The 22,203-nt window shown below is 38.6% G+C and overlaps 1 protein-coding gene across 1 annotated transcript in view; it reads right to left on the bottom strand.

Moving 5' to 3' along the window:
* Positions 1 to 22,203, bottom strand: part of INPP4B (inositol polyphosphate-4-phosphatase type II B) — a 501,415-nt gene that overhangs the window by 453,617 nt on the left and 25,595 nt on the right. Inside the window, exon 2 of the mRNA XM_008685432.2 lies at positions 2,171 to 2,222. The gene's annotated coding sequence lies outside the window, so the exon portion shown is untranslated. The remainder of the gene's footprint in view (positions 1 to 2,170; positions 2,223 to 22,203) is intronic.

The raw sequence follows: 22,203 nt of genomic DNA on the forward strand, positions 1-22,203 counted from the left end.
AAAATTAAGGCAGGAAAAAAGTAATTGAGAATGATATGAAAGGTGCTACTTTGGATAAAGTGGTCAGAAAAGGCCTTTCTGATCAGACAGTGATTGAGTACATTCCTGAAGAAAGTGAAGGAACAAATCACAATATCTGGAAGCAGAACATTCAGGCACTTAAAAATAGCAACAAAGAGGTCTTAATGTGGGAGGATGCTTGGAATGTCTGAGAGACAACAAGGAGGGCAGCATGTCCCTGGAGAGGATGAGAGCAGTAGATGAGGTCAGGGAGTGAGCTCAAGGGCAGTAACAATGCAGTGTCCTAAGGACTATGATAGGAACATAGCCCTTATTCTGAGATGGGCAGCCAAAGAACCATTTACTTATAGGAGTGTTATGATACAGGTGACATTCTTCAGGGGTCGCTGACTACTGTGGGGAGACTATAACCCTGGGACAAGCTTAAAAGCCAGAAGACTAGCCAGAAGGTGATTGCAATAACATAGGATGGAGATGATGTTGATTTAGATGAGAGCTGTAATGGTGGAGGTGGTGAGAATGTCTGGATTCTGGATATAGTTTGAAAAAAGTCAATAGATATTCTAATGGAAAAAAATGATGTGGGTGTGAAAGAGTCATTACCAAAGGAATCATTATCAAGAAAAGTGGTCACTCTTTAAAACAGAAAGGAAAGGAAGGGAAAGGGGAGGGGGAAGGGGAGGGGGGAGGGGAAGAGGAGGGGGAGGAAGGGAGGGGGAGGGGAACGGAAGGCAACTGGAAGAGGCTTTCCTCTAACTTCTCAGTCGAAAGATTTTTGTATCAGAATGACTAGATTTTCCTGGAAAACTAATTCTGTGACTTAGGGAAGTCCTTGGATATCAGTCAGAAAAATGATAAATCTTATATAAACAAAAAATGCTTATCTAGCCTCAACAACTTGAAAGAAAACATAAAGACCTGAAATGGTGTGAAGCAAATCTGCCACACGTAGCTGCTTGTGCACATTTGTATAGTCTATGAGAAATAATTTCTCTTTTATGAGTCCAAGGTGATGATGTAGCTTTCAACATTATTACAACATGATTTACTATCACCTAATCCACACCTGAGTAAAATGGCACTGTCCTTCTCTGAACAGAATACAATTTCTCTTGAACAGATTTTTTAACAAGCCTGTATGAAGGTCACATTTGCTGTCAATTCCACAGTCTCGGGCTAAGGGGAAAGGCCAAGCCAAATAAAGCAAGACACCAGTCAGAGGCAGACTGTTTTCCACAAAGGAGACAGAATTTGCTAGTGCCATCTGCAAAGGCCAGTTCTCCATTTCTTTGCAGAATATTGATATTAATGCATTGATTAAGCTGGGTAGAACTACTAAGCATATACATTATTCATCCATTTTTAATGCATGAGAACATTTTAAGTAAATGATGTTTTTGTTTTAATTTACTTTTTTTCAACAACCAGACATTGAATCCTGAGTCAGGCTGCACTGAGAACAGACCTCAGAAAATTGGTTATAGATATCTCATTTATATTTTCAATTCATCACCAAGTTCCTTTTATTTTCTGATCATTATTAGGATATACCCACTTGTCCCTGTTGCCACCATCACCATCTTGACACAAGCTAAAGTCATCTGCAGCCCAGGAGTAACAAGATCCCCCCACTCGATTTCCACATCAATCTTGCCCAGCTCCAATCCTTCTGCACAGAGCAATTGGAATGATCCTCTTCAAACCTCAAATCACGTATTACTCTTCAGCTTAAAAACTTTCAAAGGCCTCCTAGTTCACAGAATAATGAAAAACCACTGGGAACTGTACATGCCTGTTAACTGGCCTCTCCATCCTCTTCAGCNNNAGGAGGCCCCTGCTTCTCTTACTGTTCTTGGCTCTGCCCTTCCCAGGACCAGCTCTGCTTCCAACCATTCCAGTGTCTTTGCACAGACTGTGCTGCTTGCCAGGACACAGTTTATACACACCTGTTCTAGTTCATCTCTCTTTCAGATCTCTAACCATTCTGCTTTTCTTCAGAGAACGTTTCCTTAACCACCCCACTCTACCCCAACAAGATGAGATCTCCCGCTACATGCTCGAATCATCCCATGTTCCTCTAGCTCACAGCATTTATGAAAGTAGCAACTTCAAACTGTGCAATGATTTGATTAATGGTTGTCTCCCTTACCAGACAGCAAGCTTCAAGAGGGAGGGACCCACGTCAGTTAAAGCTCAGCAGCCTGCCACAGAGTAAGATAGACACTCAGTAACTATTTGGTGAAAAACAAATGCATATATAAATTATTCACAAACCAAAGGAAACATTTAATAAAAGTTAGAAGAGTAAGAGTAAGAATGGAATATATCAAAATACTTGAGTAAAACTGAAACATATATTTAGAATCTAGAAATTTAAATAATCAACTATAATTGTGAAATGTATAATTGGATGAAGAGGCTTAGTAAATTCAGATCTTTTCATTTTGTTCAAAGAGCATTCATCTATCTGTTCACCAGCTGCCTTGTGGGCCTGCAGAAAACCTTACGATTTTTTTTTGCTGTATGTTGAAAGTTATAAACCAAACTGGTAAGTATTAGGATTTTTTTTTAATATTAGTGCTAAGAAAGAGATTCAGATGCCACTAATTAATGCACTTAGAAAGCAAATGAAACACATGTCAGAACAGAGCCTCGAGCAATAAGTGAATCAGAGAAACATTTCAGTGCACGGTGCCCAAAATTAAAGGTCTAAAAAGTGATTGTGCTGTTCACCCTTTTATCTTTGAAAGGCAATGTTCAAAATGTATTGCAAATATATTATCAGTCTTACAATTTGAATGAGTTCAATTTCAGTTGCATGAATACATACACCAGACAAATGTTCTCCCTGCTCTGCAGCAATCATAAAGCTTTCCTTAAAAGACAGTCTGCTTTCAAATCAGTGTTGGACAAATCTGTGCATCCTTCTAGAAGGACTGTATGGGCTCTTCGTCTGATCTTTATTTAGCTTAAAGATTCAAAACAATAAGCTCTCAAACATTTGTCTTGATATTCAACAAATAGAAACCAATGTTTCCCTGGATTCTAAAATGTACAAATCAAATAATAAAAATAATGTCGAGTTTTATAGTTCAAGTTGGCCTAACATCTCCCTGTGAACATAGTAAGAATTGTTGACATTTTTTTTTAAAGATTTTTTTATTTTTATTTATTTGACAGAGATAGAGACAGCCAGCGAGAGAGAGAACACAAGCAGGGGGAGTGGGAGAGGAAGAAGCAGGCTCATAGCAGAGGAGCCTGATGTGGGGCTCGATCCCATAACACCGGGATCACGCCCTGAGCCGAAGGCAGATGCCCAACCGCTGTGCCACCCAGGCGCCCCTGTTGTTGACATTTTTAAGAAGTAGTAATCCATTCTTTTATTTTTTTTTTGACAGAGAGAGAGTTCGCAAGTGGGGGTGAGCGGGGGAAATGGGTAGAGGGAGAGAGAGAATATTAAGTAGACTCCATGGACACAGGGCTTGATCTCATAAGCCTGAGATCATGACCTGAGCAAAAATCAATAGTCAGATGCTTAACCCCCTGAGCCATCCAGGCACCCCAGGAGTAAATCCATTCTTAATTGCTTACCTCTACATCTTTTTCAAATTTTCTGTTAAACTTTTTAACCTGAGAGAGAAACACTATATATATTTCTATAATTATCTAACAGCTTAGGTATATTTGTTGTACTCTTTTTCACAGGTACAGCATAATTTACTTGTTACTGAAAATACTACCATTTGTTCTTAAAATACATTGCCTGGGAAGTAAGGGTTCGTTCTCTAGTGTCTTCCAGTGTAATGCTCACATTAACATATCTAAAATAACTTTGATTTTCATACATTACCAAAAGGAGCACATATCATCTTGAGGGACTGTACAAATGCTACACTAATGCACAATTTGTTTAGCAATACCAAACATTACAATTGTCCTGAGTCATTTGATGATTCAACAAAAGTCCCTGAGCACCTAGAAACGCATCTTTTGTCTGTTGCTGCTGTTCCTTAAGTAACAGCTCAGAGATAGAGAGAAGCTGAGGGAGAGTTTAGTTCATCCACCTACACAGAGAGAGGTAAATCTGGTTTTCTTGCTTCCAGATAAATGTCAACAATTTTTTTTAAGATTTTATTTATTTACTTGACAGAGAAAAAGACAGCCAGCAAGAGAGGGAACACAAGCAGGGGGAGTGGAGAGGAAGAAGCAGGCTCCCAGCGGAGGAGCCTGATATGGGGCTTGATCCCAGGACTCTGGGATCATGCCCTGAGCTGAAGGCAGATGCTTAACGACTGAGCCCCCCAGGTGCCCCAAAAGTCAACAATTTTTATGTCATTTAAACAAAAACAAATTTCCAAGCAGGCACTCCCTTCACTTCAGGCAATCTACTCTTTCTATACCCAAGGCAGGTCTCTAGACTCTTCGTAGGAGGGTCTGTATATAAATGAGAGTAAGGTATATGACAGGAGAGCATAAGTGAGCAGTTTCTTTGTCATGGCTGTTATTCTTCATTTATTAAGTAGAAATGCAAGGAAAGTAATCAAGTTATAGCAGTTCTCTCATCTGTAATACATGGCTAATCACATAAGTTACTTCAAGGGATTGTGAGGTTAAGATGAGCTAAATTGTGGAAGGAGCCAAGATGCCCTTCAACAGATGACTGGATTAAGAAGATGTGGTCCATATATACAATGGAATATTACTCAGCCATCAGAAAGAACGATTACACATTTGAAGCAACATGGACAGGACTGGAGGAGATTATGCTAAGTGAAATAAGCCAAGCAGAGAAAGAGAATTATCATATGGTTTCGCTCATTTGTGGAACATAAAGAATAGCAGGGAGATCAGTAGGAGAAGGAAGGGAAGAATGAAGGGGGGGTAAACAGAAGAGGGAATGAACCACGAGAGACTATGGACTCTGGGAAACAAACTGAGGGTTTCAGAGGGGAGGGGGGTGGGGGATTGGGCTAGGCCGGTGATGGGTATTAAGGAGGGCACGTATTGCATGGAGCACTGGGTGTTATACGCAAACAATGAATCACGGAACATTACATCAAAAACTAACGATGTACTGTATGGTGACTAACATAACATAATTAAAAAAAAAAAAGAAAGAAAAGAATGGTGGTAAGAGTATCAGCAGTTTACACCTGTGAGTGGCTGACTGGGAGCTGCGGTTCACTGTTACTACCCAGTATCACAAGAGAGTATCACAATGTATATCACTAGCCCAGGAAAAGATCAAAATTCAAAATTCAAAGTATGATGTTTACTGAATCTGCATCATCTTTGTACCATCATAAAGTTGAAAGTTGACCCATCGTAAGTTGGGGACAATCTGCATAGTTATATCATAATTGCCCTATTTTCTCAAAAGCAAGTAAAACTATTGACAGACTAATAGTCTAAAAGTAAGTTTGCCAAATATCTGTATAAGAATTAAACATTCAATACTTGGTTCATGAAAGCTAAAAAGTCTTCTATTTAATACTTCTATAAACAATGCTAGCTGATTTGCTAAATCTCTTTTCTGTCTACGCTTTGATAATTAGCTCTCCTCCTCTCCATTTTCCACTTCAGAAAAACATTTCTGACTTTAACTTCTCAAAATTGGAACTGAATAATTTCTAAGCAGGGAAAAGATAAATGACCATTAATTCAACTGATAATTAACCACCTGAAAATCAACAAAAGACCGTGTCATCATCATTTCCTGTCTTTCTACAATTTTAGATTTTATTTTCCTCTTAGTAGAAATTGTTATCTTCTGAAATCAAAAGATGTGGCAGCTGCACATAGAGGAGTGTGCTTTGGCCTCTCCAGAACTGAAGATGCCTCTTCCTGCTCTTCTCAGCCTCTGGAAAGCTTGGAACTTCCCTCTATTATCAATGAACTCGACTCCACGCAGGCAAAATAACCAAGGCTGGGAGAGCTGATGTTGATTTTCTTTTCTGCCTCTGGCGAAGGACCTGCCAGGTCTATTGGGCAGGTCACTAGAGTTTTCTAGCCTTCACTTAGCTCATCTCTCAGTGCATAGCCCTCTCCCATCTAAAACGCTGCTCCTCTCTATGTGACCTATCACTTGGGAGCTTTATTATTTTTTTTTCAAGATTTTATTTAATTATTTGACAAAGAGAGAGAGTAAGCACACAGGCCGGGGGAGTGGAAGAGGGAGAAGCAGGCTCCCGGCTGAGCAGGGAGCCTGACTCCAGGCTCAATCCTAGGACCCTTGGATCATGACCTGAGCCAAAGGCAGACGCTTTACCGAATGAGCCACCCAGGTGCCCCCTCCCTTTTTTTGTGGAAACTTCACACTACAAATGACATTTTTAGGAGAAAAATGTTCAATATGTTTTTCCTCATTTGCATGTCTGTTATGATTCATGAGACCACTTGATTTGGGGAAACATGATAAAGAAAGACAAAAACAAAAACAGCAGCTAGCCAAGTAAACTCTTTTAAATGATGAAATGAAACCTTCGGTACCATTGATCCATTGTTACAGGATAAGCTCTAATCATGGAAGATACACATGGCATACCAGGCCTTGGTGTTTTGTAATTACTTCTTTAGAAGTCTACCTTTCAGCTGATAGGAGTGCAGCTTCCAGAATATCTCATGTTCTTCCTCACCTACAACTTTCCAATTTGTTTTTCTTCAGAGTTGCCTCATTTGTCTAGAAAATCCCTATGCTTACTTGAAGAGGCAGTTCCCCTCCTTCAAAGAGCCTGCCTCATCACTCCCAGGGAGGAGTAACTGGTCATATGTCTATCCTGTTAGACTGTAAGAATCTCTGTATTTCCAAACCTAACACAGGATTGGGCATACAGATGGAACTTCATGCAATTTAATAAATAATATATAATTACTCTTAATGAAAATATTTTTTAAAACTTCTGTTATTGCTTTTTCTTATTGTTTGACATTTCAGTGCTATTCCATGGAATTTCTAAAGGTTAACTTTTTATCTTCCTTGTGCTCCTGTCTGTTATTATGATCTTAAAACTGTGCTGTTGCCACAGAAAGTAGACAGCCACGCACTACTTCTATCTCATGTATTTGAAATGAGCTGTAGTCTTCCCTAATGTGTTTTCTGTGTTGGCCCAAGCACCTAGTACGATGTTTAGCCACACCTGATGTTTTGCACAAAACTTGCATTTTCCCTTGAGTGTTTTGTTGATGTTAAAAATCAAATTGTGGTACCGTGAAACTGATGTTTATAGTATACACTCTTATAGGTCACGGTAGTCAATAATTAACATCTATAAGACACATTTTACAGAACAAGTTGGAGGTACTTGAAAAAATTTAGTCTAGAGACTAGACTGTGATTTTCTTAAGTGATTAATTTTGTATCTATTTTTTTAGCTTGATAAATACTATCATGTTGTAAATGTCAGTAACCTTCATCAACTGCTTAAAGATAGATTTTTATTGAGACCAAATATATTGCTCCAATGTACAATTTAAGGTAAAAGTCATGAGCCACTTCCTCAATGCTGAAATGAATCCTTAAAAATATCCAATTCAAAAATGGGCAGAGGACCTGAATAGACATTTTTTCAAAAAAAGACATACAGATGGCCAACAGACACATGAAAAGATGCTCAACACCACTGGCCATCAGGAAAATGTAAATCAAAAGCACAATGAGATATTACCTTACACCAGTCAGAATGGCTAAAATCAAAAAGACAAGAAATGAATGTTGGCGAGGATCGGAGAAAAAGGAACTGTTGTGTACTGTTGGTGGGAATATAAGTCGGTACAGCCGCCATGGAAAACAGTATGGAGGTTACTCGAAAAATTAAAAATAGCATTAAGGAGTCACAGGATGTGATGAGCACTGGGTGTTACATGCAACTGATGAATCTTTAAACACTACATCTGAAACTAATGATGCACTATATGTTGGCTAATTGAATTTAAATTAAAAAAAAAACACAAAAAAGAGAAAAGTAAGGGAAAAAAAAAAAGAAATACCATGTAATCCAAAAATTCTAGCACTGGGTATCTACCCAAGGAAAATGAAAATGCTAATTCAAATATACGCACCCCTGTGTTTTTGTAACATTATTTATTTATTCATTTTATTTATTTTTTTTTAAAGATTTTATTTATTTATTTGACAGAGAGAGAGACAGCCAGCGAGAGAGGGAACACAAGCAGGGGGAGTGGGAGAAGAAGAAGCAGGCTCCCAGCAGAGGAGCCTGATGGGGGGCTCGATCCCAGAACGCCGGGATCACGCCCTGAGCCGAAGGCAGACGCTTAACGACTGAGCCACCCAGGCGCCCCTATTATAACATTATTTACAATAGCCAAGATATGGAAGCAACCTAAGTGTCCACTGATAGACAAATGGATAAGGAAAATGTGACATAGATACAGACTGAGATACAGATAATAGAATATTATTCAGCCATAAGAAAGGATGAGATCTTCCCATTTGCAACAACATGGATGGTCCTGTATTATGCTAAGTGAAATAAGTCAGACTGAAAAAGGCACATACCACAGGATTTTTAGACTCCACTCATATGTGGAGTCTAAAAAAAATAAAACAAATGATAAACAAACAAAAAGCATAATCAGACATATAAATACGCAGAACAAACTGTGATTGTTAGGGAGGAGGAGGGTGGGCAAAATGGGTGAAGGGGAGTGGAGATACAGGTTTCCATTATGGAGTGAATAAGTCATGGGAATAACAGGCACAGCATAGGGAATGCAGGCAATGATACCGTAATACTATTGTATAATGACAGATGGTAGCTACATTTGTGGTGAGCATAGCATAATATATAGAGAAGTTGAATCTCTGTGCTGTACACCTGAAACTAATATAACAATGTCTGCCAACTATACTCAAAACTTAAAAAAAAATTTTTTTAAATACCCCATTGGAATTCTGCTATTGCTCCCTGAATTTGATTATGCGGAACTCTGGAGAGAGAAGGGAGAGGAAATGGAATAGCACATGTCTCCCACACATGCTGCAGTCACCTTGGACTTCAGCGTGTGTAACCAGCTCCCAGCACACCTCCATCTGAGGTTTGAATGGGCCTGATCTGGGGGGAGTGCTATAGAAACTGGGACCTCTCCTAATGTGACATCCCATTCCTGCTTCCCATTTTCCATCTGAAACTACTCAGCCAATCCCAGATAATTTTCAAGAAGTTTACTAGACATAAGTTTCAGGAAATAGGAGATATTATGGTAATTGTGTTTAATTAACAGGACAATAGCTGTGATTCATAAATAGCAAGGGAACGCTTTCAAACTAAGCAATGTGTATATATTCCAACTGAAAGCTGCTGAGCCCTGGGTGATCAGTAGACACAGATTTCCAGAGATGGGAATGGGGAGTGAGAGAAATAGGGCCTAGGTTGAGTGTGGGAGTGGGCAGACAAGTTTCTTAAAGGGAAGTCAATGTATATCCCTGAGTATGTATGTCTAAGATGCAGCCTGAATGAACAAAACAGAAGAAAAGCCAGTTCTCAGATAGCAGAGGTTTTACACACACACACACACACACACACACACACACACACACACCCCTACGTATGTATATATAGAGAGAGACAGAGACAGAGATAGAGACAGAGAGGGAAGGAAAATGAAAAATAGCTTACCACATGAATTCCAGAAATAGTAATTACTCCAAAATTTACCTAGACTTTTTCAAATCTCGGTTTCAAAAGCGATACAATAAAAAACTGAAGTAAGCTCAAGTATAGGATGCATAGATTCTTATTTCAAGAAAATTATCATTCCCAATCTTTTTTTTTTTTTAATCTCTGTACGTTAAGAAACAACAACAAAACCCTCGCCTAAACCTTAAGGATTCTGGGAAATGATCATCATGAATGACCTTTATAGGACAAGCACCAAAAAGCACAGCTTCGCTTTGATTGCTAAGCATCTACCTAAATCCTTATGTAAGCGGCTTTCCATACTCCTTCTTGGTAAGCATTATTTTTTTAAATATGGAACACATTCAACACCGACTGCTAAATTGGTTAAATCCACATGGCAAGAAGGGCAGCCAACAATCTGGAGTCTGTTAAAAATGGTAATACATTAAAAATAATTTCTTGCAAACTCAGTGACAGGGCAGAAACTTATTAAAATATGTTGACATTCTAACTATACTCTAGTAAATGCATCAGGATTATATGTGTGTGAGTATATACACATATTTAAAAATAGATATAATAGGAACTTACATAACCATGAAGCTAAATATTTGAGCTATAATCTTTCAAGCAAGCTCACACTTATTTTGCCTAAATATTTGTAACACTGGGTATCATAAGTCTTTGTGATATCATGAAGAGATGCCTTGAATGAATATGCCAATCTCAGAAAATATGACTCATGCTAAGTATTGCCTTAAAGAATTTTTGAAGGATTTACTTGCTGTAAACACCAAGAAGCATATAAATTGAACCTTGGCGAAAAAGCTACTTTGAAATTCTAACTAATTTCAAGATGAGAACTATCTTCACATGTCCATATTGCAGGCATGGGCATGAAGGTTAAGGGAGGTAAAAATATTTTCGCCAGAATTGTTTTAATAAGATAATTTCTCTATTGAAATAAGACTTCCTTTAACTTAGATGCTGCAAGAAGACCTTTACAGTTATGAACTACACATTTTTTTTTAACCAAGGGACACAAAAAGAGATTTAGTTAAAAAAAAAAAAGAAGAAGAAAAAGACAGAGACAACACTGAAGTATGAAATTATATGGGCTTGGTCCTGGCTCTGTTTAGGCCTCTTTTTCCGTACAGGCGTACCTCATTTTATTGCACTTGGCAGATTTTGTGTTTTTTACAAATTGAAGATTTGTGGCAACCCTGCATCAAGCAAGTCTGTTGGTCCCATTCTTCTAATAGCAGTTGTTCACTGTGTGTCTCTTGTCACATTCTAGTGATTAACCCAATATTTCAAACTTTTCATTATTATTATATTTGTTATGGTGATCTATGATTAGGGGTCTTTGATGTTACCATTGCAATTGTTTGAAGGTTCTGCAAACCGCACCCACATGAGACAACAAAAAACAGGTTAAGTATTGTGTGTTCTGACTGCTCCACTGACTAGCCATTTCCCATCTTTCTCTCTTTTTTGGGGGCTCTCTATTCCCTAAGACACAACAATATTAAAATTAGTTCAGTTAATAACCCTGCAATGGTCTCTAAGTGTTCAAGTGAAAGGAAGAGTCACACATCTCTCACATCTCTCACTTTAAATGAACAGCTAGAAATGATTAAGCTTAGTGAGGAAAGCATGCTGAAAGCCAAGACAGGCTGAAAGCTTGGACTCTTGCACCAGTTAGCCAAGTTGTAAATGCAAATGAAGTTATTGAAGGAAATTAAAAGTGCTACTTCAGTGAACGCATGAAAAACAAGAAAGTGAAACGGGGGGTGCCTGGGTAGCTCAATTTAGGCTCAGGTCATGATCCCGTGTCCTGGGATCAAGCCCACATCAGTGGGGAGCCTGCTTCTCTCTCTCTCCCTCTGCTACTCTCCCTGCTTGTGCTCTCTCTCTCAAATAAATAAATAAAATCCTTAAAAACAAAGAAAAAAGTGAAACAGACTTATTGCTGATATGGAAAAAGGTTGAGTGATGTGGATAGAAGATCAACCCAGTCACAACAGTCTCTTAAGCCAAAGCCTAATCCAGAGCAAGGCCTTAATTCTCTTCATTTCTATGAAGGCCGAGAGTGGTGGGGAAGTTGCAGAAGAAAAGTTGGAAGCTGGCAGAGGGTGGGTCATGAAGTTTGAGGAAAGAAGCCCTCTCCATGACATCAAAGTGCAGGATGAAGGAAGCAACATGTGCTGATGGAGAAGCTGCAGCAAGTTCTCCAGATGATCCAGCTAAGACAATTCATGAAAGTGGCTACACTAAGTAACAGATTTTCAGTGTGGATGAAACAGCCTTATACTAGAAGAAGATGCCATCGAACATTTTCACAGCTTGAGCAGAGAAGTGAGTCCCTAGCTTCAAAGCTTCAAAGAACAGCCTGACTCTCTTAGGGGCTAATGTAGCTAATGACTTTCAGTTAAAGCCAATGCTCGTCTACCATTCAAAAAATCCTAGGGCCCTTCAGAATTATGTGAAATCTACTCTGTCTATGCTCAACAAATGGAATAGCAAAGCCTAGGTGACAGCACATCTGTTTACAACATGGTTCACTGAATACTCTAAGCCCACTATTGAGACCCACTGCTCAGAAAAAAAAGATTACTTTCAAAATATGACTGCTCATTGACAATATACCTAGCCACCCAAAAGCTCTGATGGAAATGTACAATGAGATGAATGTTGTTGTCATGCCTGCTAAGACAACATCCATTCTGCAGCCCATGGATCAAGGAGTCATTTCAACTTTCAAGTCTTCCTATTTAAGAAATACATTTCTCATGAGGCTACAGCTGCCATAAATAGTGATTCCTCTGATCTGGGAAAAGTCAATTAAAAAACTTCTAGAAAGGAGTCACCATTCCAGATATCATTAAGAACACTAATGATTCATGGGAAGAGGTCAAAATATCAACCGTATAGAATTCTGAAGTTGATTCCAGCCCTCATGAATGACTTTGAGGAGCTCAAGACTTCAGTGGAGGAAGTAACTGCAGATGTGGTAGAAATAGCAAGAGAACTAGAATTAGAAATGGAGCCTGGCGCCTGGGTGGCTCAGTTGTTAAGCGTCTGCCTTTGGCTCAGGGCGTGATCCCGGAGTTTTGGGATCGAGCCCCGCGTCAGGCTCCTCCACGGGAAGCCTGCTTCTTCCTCTCCCACTCCCCCTGCTTGTGTTCCCTCTCTCACTGGCTGTCTCTCTCTCTGTCAAATAAATAAATAAAATCTTAAAATAAAATAAAATAAAATATATCTAAAAAAAAAAAAAAGAAAAAAGAAATGGAGCCTGGAGATGGGACTGAACTGTTGCGATCTTATATAAAATTTTAATAGGTGAGGATTTGCTTCTTATGGATGAGCAAAGAAAGTGTTTTCTTGAGATAGAATCTACTGCTAAAACACTGCAAAGATTGTTGAAATGACAACAAAGGATTTAGAATGTTACATCAACTTAGTTGATAAAGCAGCAGCAGGGTTTGAGAGGATGACACCAATTTTGAAAGAAATTCTTCTGTGGGTAAGTGTTATCAAACAGTGTCATATACTACAGAAAAATCTACCACGAAAGGAAGAGCCAATCGATACGCAAACTTCATTTTAAAAAATTGTCACAGCTATCCCAACTTCAGCAACCTCCACCTTGATCAGTCAGCAGCCATCAGCATTGAGGCAAGAGTCTCCACAGCAAAAATATTACAACTTGCTGAAAGCTTAGGTAACAGCATTTTTTACAGTAAGTTATTTTTAATTAAGGTATGTATATTTTTTAGACATAATGTTGTACATTTAATAGACTACAGTGTAGTGCTATATAACTTTTATATGCACTAAGAAATAAAAAAATCATTTGACTTGCTTTATTACAATATTTGCCTTATTGCAGTGATTTGGAACAGAACCCACAATGTCTCTAAGATATGCCTGTACATGGGGGAAAAAAAACAAGTTACAACTCCCCTCCCCCTGCCAACTCTCTCTCTCTCTCTCTCTCTCTCTCTCACACACACACACACACATATCACCGTGTAGACACATTTCGTTTGTTAATCATGGCTCTAAGATAGCAGATGTGGACCAGAGCGCTTCCTTCTTTCACAAACTAGAAAGTTTGGATTATCTCCAGGTTGAGAATACAAGACCTGCTTCAGGCTGCTCACACCACCTGCTAGATGTTTGCTATACTTGTCACCCAGATACCTGAGTGTCTGGGGAAGTCATAAAACAGCTGGATGACATTTATTTTGCATACCTACATGACAATTTAACAACAACAAAAAAGCTTTACCGACTGAAGCAGAACATGTTTCAAAGTGTATTTGAATGAGGAATGTGACCAGACAGAATGATACTGCCTTTAAAAGATTTATCTGTATTAAGTCAACCAATCTGTCAATGAGGTCAATTATAACAGCTGATCAACTCAGTGGAAGTCACAGTAGTTGAGTTCAAGTTGAGCTTGACCAGCCAGTTCAATCAAAATATTTGATAATAGTCTGGTAAAGAACACAATTTAAATCACTGCTGTCTCCTTCCCCTAGACTTAATTTATTCTTTCTCACACTGTGTCTTGCTGATGTGAGAACAAAGTCTTCATTACTTAATACAGACCAGTGAGTCTCAAAGCTTCTACCTTGATTCTCCCTGTAAGGTTGCCTGGGATGGCCTGGTGAGGAAGAGACTGGCCAGACTGAATAAAATCCCACACCATTCCCCAGCTCCAATACTAAAATTTTCCTTTTGAATGTGTGCTATATTTTGTGCTTCTATTTAAGGCATTTGGTTAAAGGGGTCTTTGGGGAAAGAGGGAACTGATTGGAAAAGATGGGCTTTGCATTTGTGATAAAATCAGTTAGTACATTTTAGATATGCAGTCGTGGCCTCCCCTAGTGTTTTCCTTCTTTGTTCTCCCTTAAATCTTTATCAGGCCTCCTTATTCCTCTAATACCCAAACATTTTCCTAGAATGTCAGTTTTCTCTCTTCTCCACCATTCGGAATCATACACTGTCCCAGCATCTACCCCCAACTTGAATAAGCAAATTCATCCTAATAATCTATATAAGACAAAAGAAAGTCTTTAGAACTTTGAAGGTTTTCTTGTTCTGTTTTTGTTTTTCAATATGCGCCCAACATCCTACTCTTTGCCTCAAATACCTTGTCCATATTTTCCTTCTAAGTAACTATAATTCTCTTCCTATGCAGAGTTCTGTCAAAAACAACAAAAAAAAAAACCCTCTTCTTCATTAGAGCAGAAATGAAGAGCTGACTATCCAAGAATTGCTCTGCTCTTTCATAGCATAGTGTCATTGATGGGAAGTAGTGCTCAGACCGCAGTGGCATTTCCTAGTCCCCTTTTGACAAGTTTTGGCCGACGGGTGTAAGACAAAGTGATCTGTGATCTAAGGTGCTTATGGACCTAGTGTGCCCTCACCACATTACCTCCCCTTCTAAAATGACCCTGAAACCATGTGTTGAAGATAAATGCATTTGAGGTTGAAGGTGACCGTACCCTTGAATGACTACATGGCGGAGAGTTCTCACCATCCGTGCCTGCCTACTGCATTAGGCAGTGACATAAACCAACAATAAACTTTTACTGTGTTAAGACATGAGGATTCCGGGGGTCATTTGCTAAGGCAATTAGCCTTATCATAACTAATTCAAGAACAACTTTTAATTTCAGCACTTAATTAACATGAGTATGTGCTTCTAGACTTTACTAAATAGGCTAATCAAAATAATGTTACTAAAATTGTTGAGAGACAGAGATCATTGAGTAAGTAGATGTGCTGAGGACAACACCATCTTTTATCAAAATAAGCCTATTTTCTTAAATAACATTTAAAGTATTTTTTTTATTACTAGATGCCTCAGGTTTTGAAATAATAATATGTTTTGTGAATCTACAATAAAGCAAATGATCTTGATATGCTTACTTCTCAGAGCAATGAATAGTATCTTTTGAATTAGAATACAGTTTGAGAAGTAATGAGATTTTAGCATTAGGGTTTTCTTGTCAATGGAGTTGAAGGAGAGACTAAAACCATGAATTATGCAGATCTCTGTAATTGGGGAAAGAAAAACACCTCTTTAAAAGTAATGAGCACTTAAAAAAAAGAAGTAATGAGCATAAGCATTAAAGAGCAAGCAGAGAAAGACAACTATCATATGATTTCTCTCATCTATGGGACATAAGAACTAGTCAAGCAGAGAAAGACAACTATCATATGATTTCTCTCATCTATGGAACATAAGAACTAGGAGGATCGGTAGGGGAAGAAAGGGATAAAGAAAGGGGGGGTAATCAGAAGGGGGAATGAAACATGAGAGACTATGGACTATGAGAAACAAACTGAGGGCCTCAGAGGGGAGGGGGGTGGGGGAATGGGATAGACCGGTGATGGGTAGTAAGGAGGGCACGTATTGCATGGTGCACTGGGTGTTATACACAACTAATGAATCATCGAGCCTTACATCGGAAACCGGGGATGTACTGTATGGTGACTAACATAATATAATAAAAAATCAAAAATAAAATAAAATAAAATAAAATTGAAATACAAAAAAAAAAAAAAGAGCAATGTGTAGAGCAGGTTTTCTCAACAGTGGCATTATTGATATTTTGGGCTGGGTAGCCTTTGGTTGTGGGAAGTGCCCTGTATATTAAAGTATGCTTAGCCGTAGCAATTGCCTCTATCCACTAGATGCCAGTGACACCCCCAACAAATCCTAGCAATCCAAAACCTCCTCAGATTTTGCTGGCTCTGGGGATAGCAGAATCACCCTCAGGTGAGAACCACTGTTACAGAGGACATTCAGCATAATCATAAAACAAACAAAAAAGTTTGCAATTTTCTCATTTTGTTATCTCTCTTGATAACAGTTCTTTTTGTTTAAGATTTTATTTATTTTTTTGAGCGAGAGATAGCAAGAGAGAGAGAGCACGAGCAGTAGGGGAGAGAGAGAAGCAGGCTCCCTGCCAAACAGGGAGCCCAATGTGGGGCTCGATCCCAGGACTCTGGGATCATGACCTGAGCTGAAGGAAGTTGCTTAACCAATTGAGTCACCCAGGCACCCCAACAGTTCTTGATAATACAGTTTATTCTTAATTTCAGAAAGCATTTTTAAAAGTCAACATTGATATCTCTGTTGAAAAGATGATAAAATATGAGCGGAATTTTAATAGTTAGATTGAGCTGAAATGTCTCAGTCAACCATACCTGATTCTGTCTATAACTGGAGTTTTGCAACACGTGGCCTAGCCCTGTTTAAAATTTTAAACAATGATTTGGATATAAACATAAATGGTAACTTCCTTACATTCACAGGTGACACCAAGTTATGTGAAACAGAAAATGTATTAGTTGACCGATTCATATTTTCCAAAGTTTTTAAAAGATATCATGGTGGGCAACCTAACAATTAATATTCTGGTCTGGGCTTTGGTTCTAATATTCAATAGCATATGTAGGAGTAGAGAAACAATTTACATGAAAAATGTATAGGTGCTAGTTCTCCAAAATTTTAATAAGCCAATATTTGAGGTAGCTGCTGACATTAATGCAGTATTGGGCTCTATTAATAAATATGTACTCTCTAAATCATGGCCTACTAGTCCCATTTGATTCTCCCCAACTATACCCGAGTATTCGATTTGTTTCAGTGGGTCAGTTTCTATTTTTATTTGTTTATTTTATTTTTTTATTTTGTTATGTTAGTCATCATACAGTACATCATTAGTTTTTGGTCTAGTGTTCCATGATTCATTATTTGTGTATAACACCCAGTGCTCATTGCAGTGGGGTAGGTTTTAGAGGAGTGCTGAAAATTTAGAGTTTGTGATCAAGGAGAATGATTAAGATGAGAGGCATACAGAGGTTATAATATATTTAATAGGTTGGCTTAGAACCTTATCTTGTCTCAGGGAGGAGTTTGTATGCCAAAAGGAAAAGCCATAAAATGCTTTAATTTATATATATTTTTAAATTAATGACCTAAGTATAAAAAGAGAAAAGAGTTGAGAAAATAAGCAAGAGAGGGTTTTTGGGGAAAAGGAAAAAAGTCCTTGACCCTGTCCACTCTTTTGCTCCAGATATGTTGGTGAAACAGAAAATAGAGGAGATCTGTGCCCAGCATCTTATCTGGAGTCCCTGGGGACAACAGGTACCTGGGGACACCCATACTATACTAGCACATACATCATCATGTGGAGGAGATCCTGAGGAATATCAGGAACATGATTGTCCAAGGTTGTCTCAACCCAAAAGCTTCCTGCAGCAGAGAATGATGTGGGAGAAAAGCTAAATATTTCTGTACATCATGAATTATGTAGATCTTAGGAGGGCGGAAAGGAGTGAGAGAGGGGTGGGAGGGAGATAGAGAGAAAGAGAGGATGCTAATGAATCTAAAAGGGGTTTGGAACATGACAAGTGATACTGCAACAGAAAATGACATTGACTACATGGTCCTCACCTGGAAGAAAAAGAATCAGGAGATGCCATAATATTATGACCTAGGGCCAGATGATTTTATACATAGTCAGATCAAAGGCTCAATGAGAAACAAGTCCACATATTCCAGAAAAGGACATAAGCCCTCCAGAACTGAAGTGCCACCTAGAGTGGAGAAGTAGGGATGATTCTGAATGGACTGAGTTCTAACTAACATAGAGTTTATGGGGAACTAGCAACGATAGTGTTGGCTGCCATAAGGCAGAATCGGGGCTTGAAACAGACAAGTACATAAAATCACATTTTTGCACCCTTAAATTTTGTGACCTGTAAAATTTAGACCCTCCACTTGAAAGCAACGAGAGCTCTACCCTTGATTTTCAATTGATCCTCTGTACTTATATCCATTCAGTAGCTGAGAGCAGAATTCTGGGTGAGCCTGGGCATACTCAGTCGATTTCAACCTTTTCTAGAATATACCCATGTGTATTCTTAAATATTAAAATAAATTATAACCTAGCATATATGCCAGGTAACCAATAGAAATTATTATCATTAATAGAGTTGCAAATATTTTTATCACATTTTATTTTCAGCATTTCAGCTTTGGGTTCCTTATTCTCTGTTCCCTCTTAATTCCAAATCACTCTTTTTTTAAAGGAATATATAATTTTTTCACAGAGTTTCCCTATTAGTATTACCAGACAGACTGTAGCTATTATTTTAATACATGAAGGATGGGATAAAAATAATTCCACAACCATTTTATTGGTTCAGGATCAGAAAACAAAACAAAATAAAACAAAACCACTACATGATCACATCATTTTTTTTTTAAGATTTTATTTATTTGACAGAGAGAGAGACTGCCAGCAAGAGAGGGAACACAAGCAGGGGGAGTGGGAGAGGAAGAAGCAGGCTCCCAGCAGAGGAGCCTGATGTGGGGCTCGATCCCATAACGCCGGGATCACGCCCTGAGCCGAAGGCAGACGCTTAACAACTGTGCCACCCAGGCGCCCCCACATCATTTTTTCTCCTGAATGTCTTAGGCAGAGATGGAAGTGGAGACCCTGACAAATGAAAAACAGATCCAAAAAAATCACGAGATTCCTTTCATTTACTGAGCCCAGCCTATTTAATTTTCAAAGAATGAGGTCAAATTTGTGTGAAAAGAAGGGACGTGTTTTGTTACCCAGACTCAATGAAGCCTTGGTGTGGAGACTTGATAGGGTGGTATGAAGAAGAACAATGTCTCTCAGTGGCTAGAGTATCACAGGTGTGAAAGTTCTGGTTTTGTTTGTTTGTTTGAAGTATAGTTGACGCACAATGTTACACTAGTTTCAGGTGTACAACAGAGTGATTTGACAAGTTTGTACATTATGCTGTGCTCACCACAAACGTAGCTGCCATTTGTCACCACACAAGGCTGTGACAGTATCACTGACTAGTCCCCTATACTGTGCCTTTTACTCCCATGGCTTACTCATTCCATAACTGGATTTTGAACTAGAGAAACCCAGCAATTGTGCTTCTAGACTTTCTATTTCCCAGACTAGAGCTCCTGTTCCTTTGTGTGCATTTCCTCAATTGTCCTAGAGTTCAACAGCAACCTGGGCATAGAAATACCCCTCCGCCACGTGGGTGAAGCCTGAGACAGCCTTGTGTCTACGGGAAGTTTTGCTTTATCATAAAAGTAGGATGTGTTGAATTATCTTTACTTCTCTAGGAATGATGCTTTATGTACCTCATCTTATTTACGCGCCTTAAGGCACGTGTGTGTGTGTGTGTGTGTGTGTGTGTGTGTGTGTGTGTGTAAACAATGCATCTGAATATAGCTATATATATTTTTGAAGGAGAAAACTGAGGTTAAATAATTTAACAAAGATCAATCACACAACTAATAATTAAAGAAGCCCAGTTCAGAAGCCAAGTATTTGGGCCACAAAGCCAGTATTTTTCCACTATCCTTTTTCAACTTTTTCCTATATTTTATTTAAATTAAGAAGGATGGTTTACTACTAGATTGGACAATAAGACAGGGTGGTCATAGTGTTTGGGATGCTAATAATTTACAACGTACAGAGCTCCTGGTAGAGACTTCATAAAGCCAGCAGCTTTTTAGGCCAAGAGCAATAACAACAATAACTAATTTAGCAACAAACACTTATATTAGTATAATAGATAATATTTATAGAGCACTTGGTACATGCTGAGTATGGTGATAAATAGCTAGCTTGAATTAATTAACTCATGTAAGCCTTAGGACTGCAAAACAACGATACGGATGCCAATATTACTGCCCTTCTACAAATAAATAAACCAAAGCAGAAAGGAATCACCTCATAACTGTAAATCAGATTTAAACCCAAGAAATTGATGAGAAAGAGAAAAGAAACACCTCTCCAAAGGAGGATATTAGGTAGTCCAAATGTCTATGTCAGTTCTGGTTGGCTAACACTCCTGGTTACATACCCCAATTTACTTTGAATGGAATAGAGGTTTTTAGGCAGGAGCCCAGATAAGACAGGGGCCAGGGCAATAGGTTTGCCCCAAGGCATACACCCCTGGAGACCAGCACAACAGGCCTAATTCAGAATCATAAAACTATAGGCATGTTTTTCTATTAATTTTATTTGTGCCAGTTATCAATGTATTGCCTCACAGCTCCAAATACATCCTTCAGTAACTGCTCTCAGAAAATGGAGGTGAGCCTTTTAATTGTTTTTTCTACTGTCAGTAGGGAAGATGTTAAGCTCTGCGAGTACGGGGCACTACAGAGACTGCGGGAGGAAGGGTTTTCCCTCCTGGTTCTTGTGCGCTTGCTCAGCTGACTCCTGAAGCATGAATGGCTACCCATCCACCCACCTTCTACCACAGGCACAGCTTCCTATGCACCATGTTCCTGCAAGACATGGAGTGTCCCTAGCCTCCAGCTTCTGCAGTGTATGTGTCTTCCCCAGTGTCCAACTTCTTCAGCACAAGTTATTTCTCTAGTACCCAGGAACTGCGTACATGGTTGCTTTTCCAGGGTCCAGATCCTGAAGGTATGACGCCCAACACCACTCATCACTAGTAGCTTCCCCTGACACACCTTTCAGATGGTTTTGGAGCAGAGTGCTCTGGGGATACACCTTCCTGTAAACAAAGGGTGGATTTCCCATAATTTCCAGAGGACATATTTCCAGCAAGTTCCAACAGTTAGGCACCAGAACAACTTCTCCGCCAACCTATTGCCATGGCTTTGCCCACTCTTACAAGATGTGGATGCCAGGCTTGGATGTGGGAAGGAGGAAACACTCCTTAAGTGCTCCATTTCAGCCCCAGAGGAAATAATTGTTATCTTTTATATCTAAGATTCTTCTTATTATTAGTTATTCTAATTCTCTGCTATAGTTGTGAATTCTTTATGTTAAACTTTCTCTGTCCAAATTAAAGTGTGCTTTCTATCTCCTGATAGACGCTGACCGAAAGAGCAATCAAAAACATTGTCCCTAGTATAGGAAAATATGGCATTCTTTATTAGGAAGAGAATAAATCATCTCATTTTACAAATATGAAAACTATCTAAGAAGAAAAACTAGCAGATGTTTTGAATCTCCTCTCTGATACAAAATTTCAATTTCTGCTAACCTTTAAATAATCTTTCTTGCCTTTACTTGATTAATACACACGAAACAACTGCTTACCATGGCATATGAAACTTAATTCGGAACTATGGATTTGAACAGTAAAGAGTTAAATTTTATAAAATACTTTTCTTGGGTTACAAATTAATCCTGGCTTCCGAGGCCACAGCAATTTGATACTTGTTTCTTTTAAATAACCAATTTCATATGAAGCTCATTTCCCTCTCAAATTAGGAATATTGCAAACCAATAGAGCCATTTTACCAGATCAATGATAACTAGATTGTTTTTTTCCTAATACACATATCTCAGTAAAACTAAATAAGATGTTATATTTATCAGCAAAAACTCACTGAATAAATTCGTCTTTGACACAGTGTAAACACCATAAATCTTCCTTGTTCAAAATGAGCATCAATTGGTTTGATCGTGTAATAATAATAAAAAAAAAAGTAGCAGAT

Source organism: Ursus maritimus, unplaced genomic scaffold, assembly GCF_017311325.1.
Source record: "Ursus maritimus isolate PB19 unplaced genomic scaffold, ASM1731132v1 scaffold_11, whole genome shotgun sequence".
Lineage (NCBI taxonomy): Eukaryota > Metazoa > Chordata > Mammalia > Carnivora > Ursidae > Ursus > Ursus maritimus.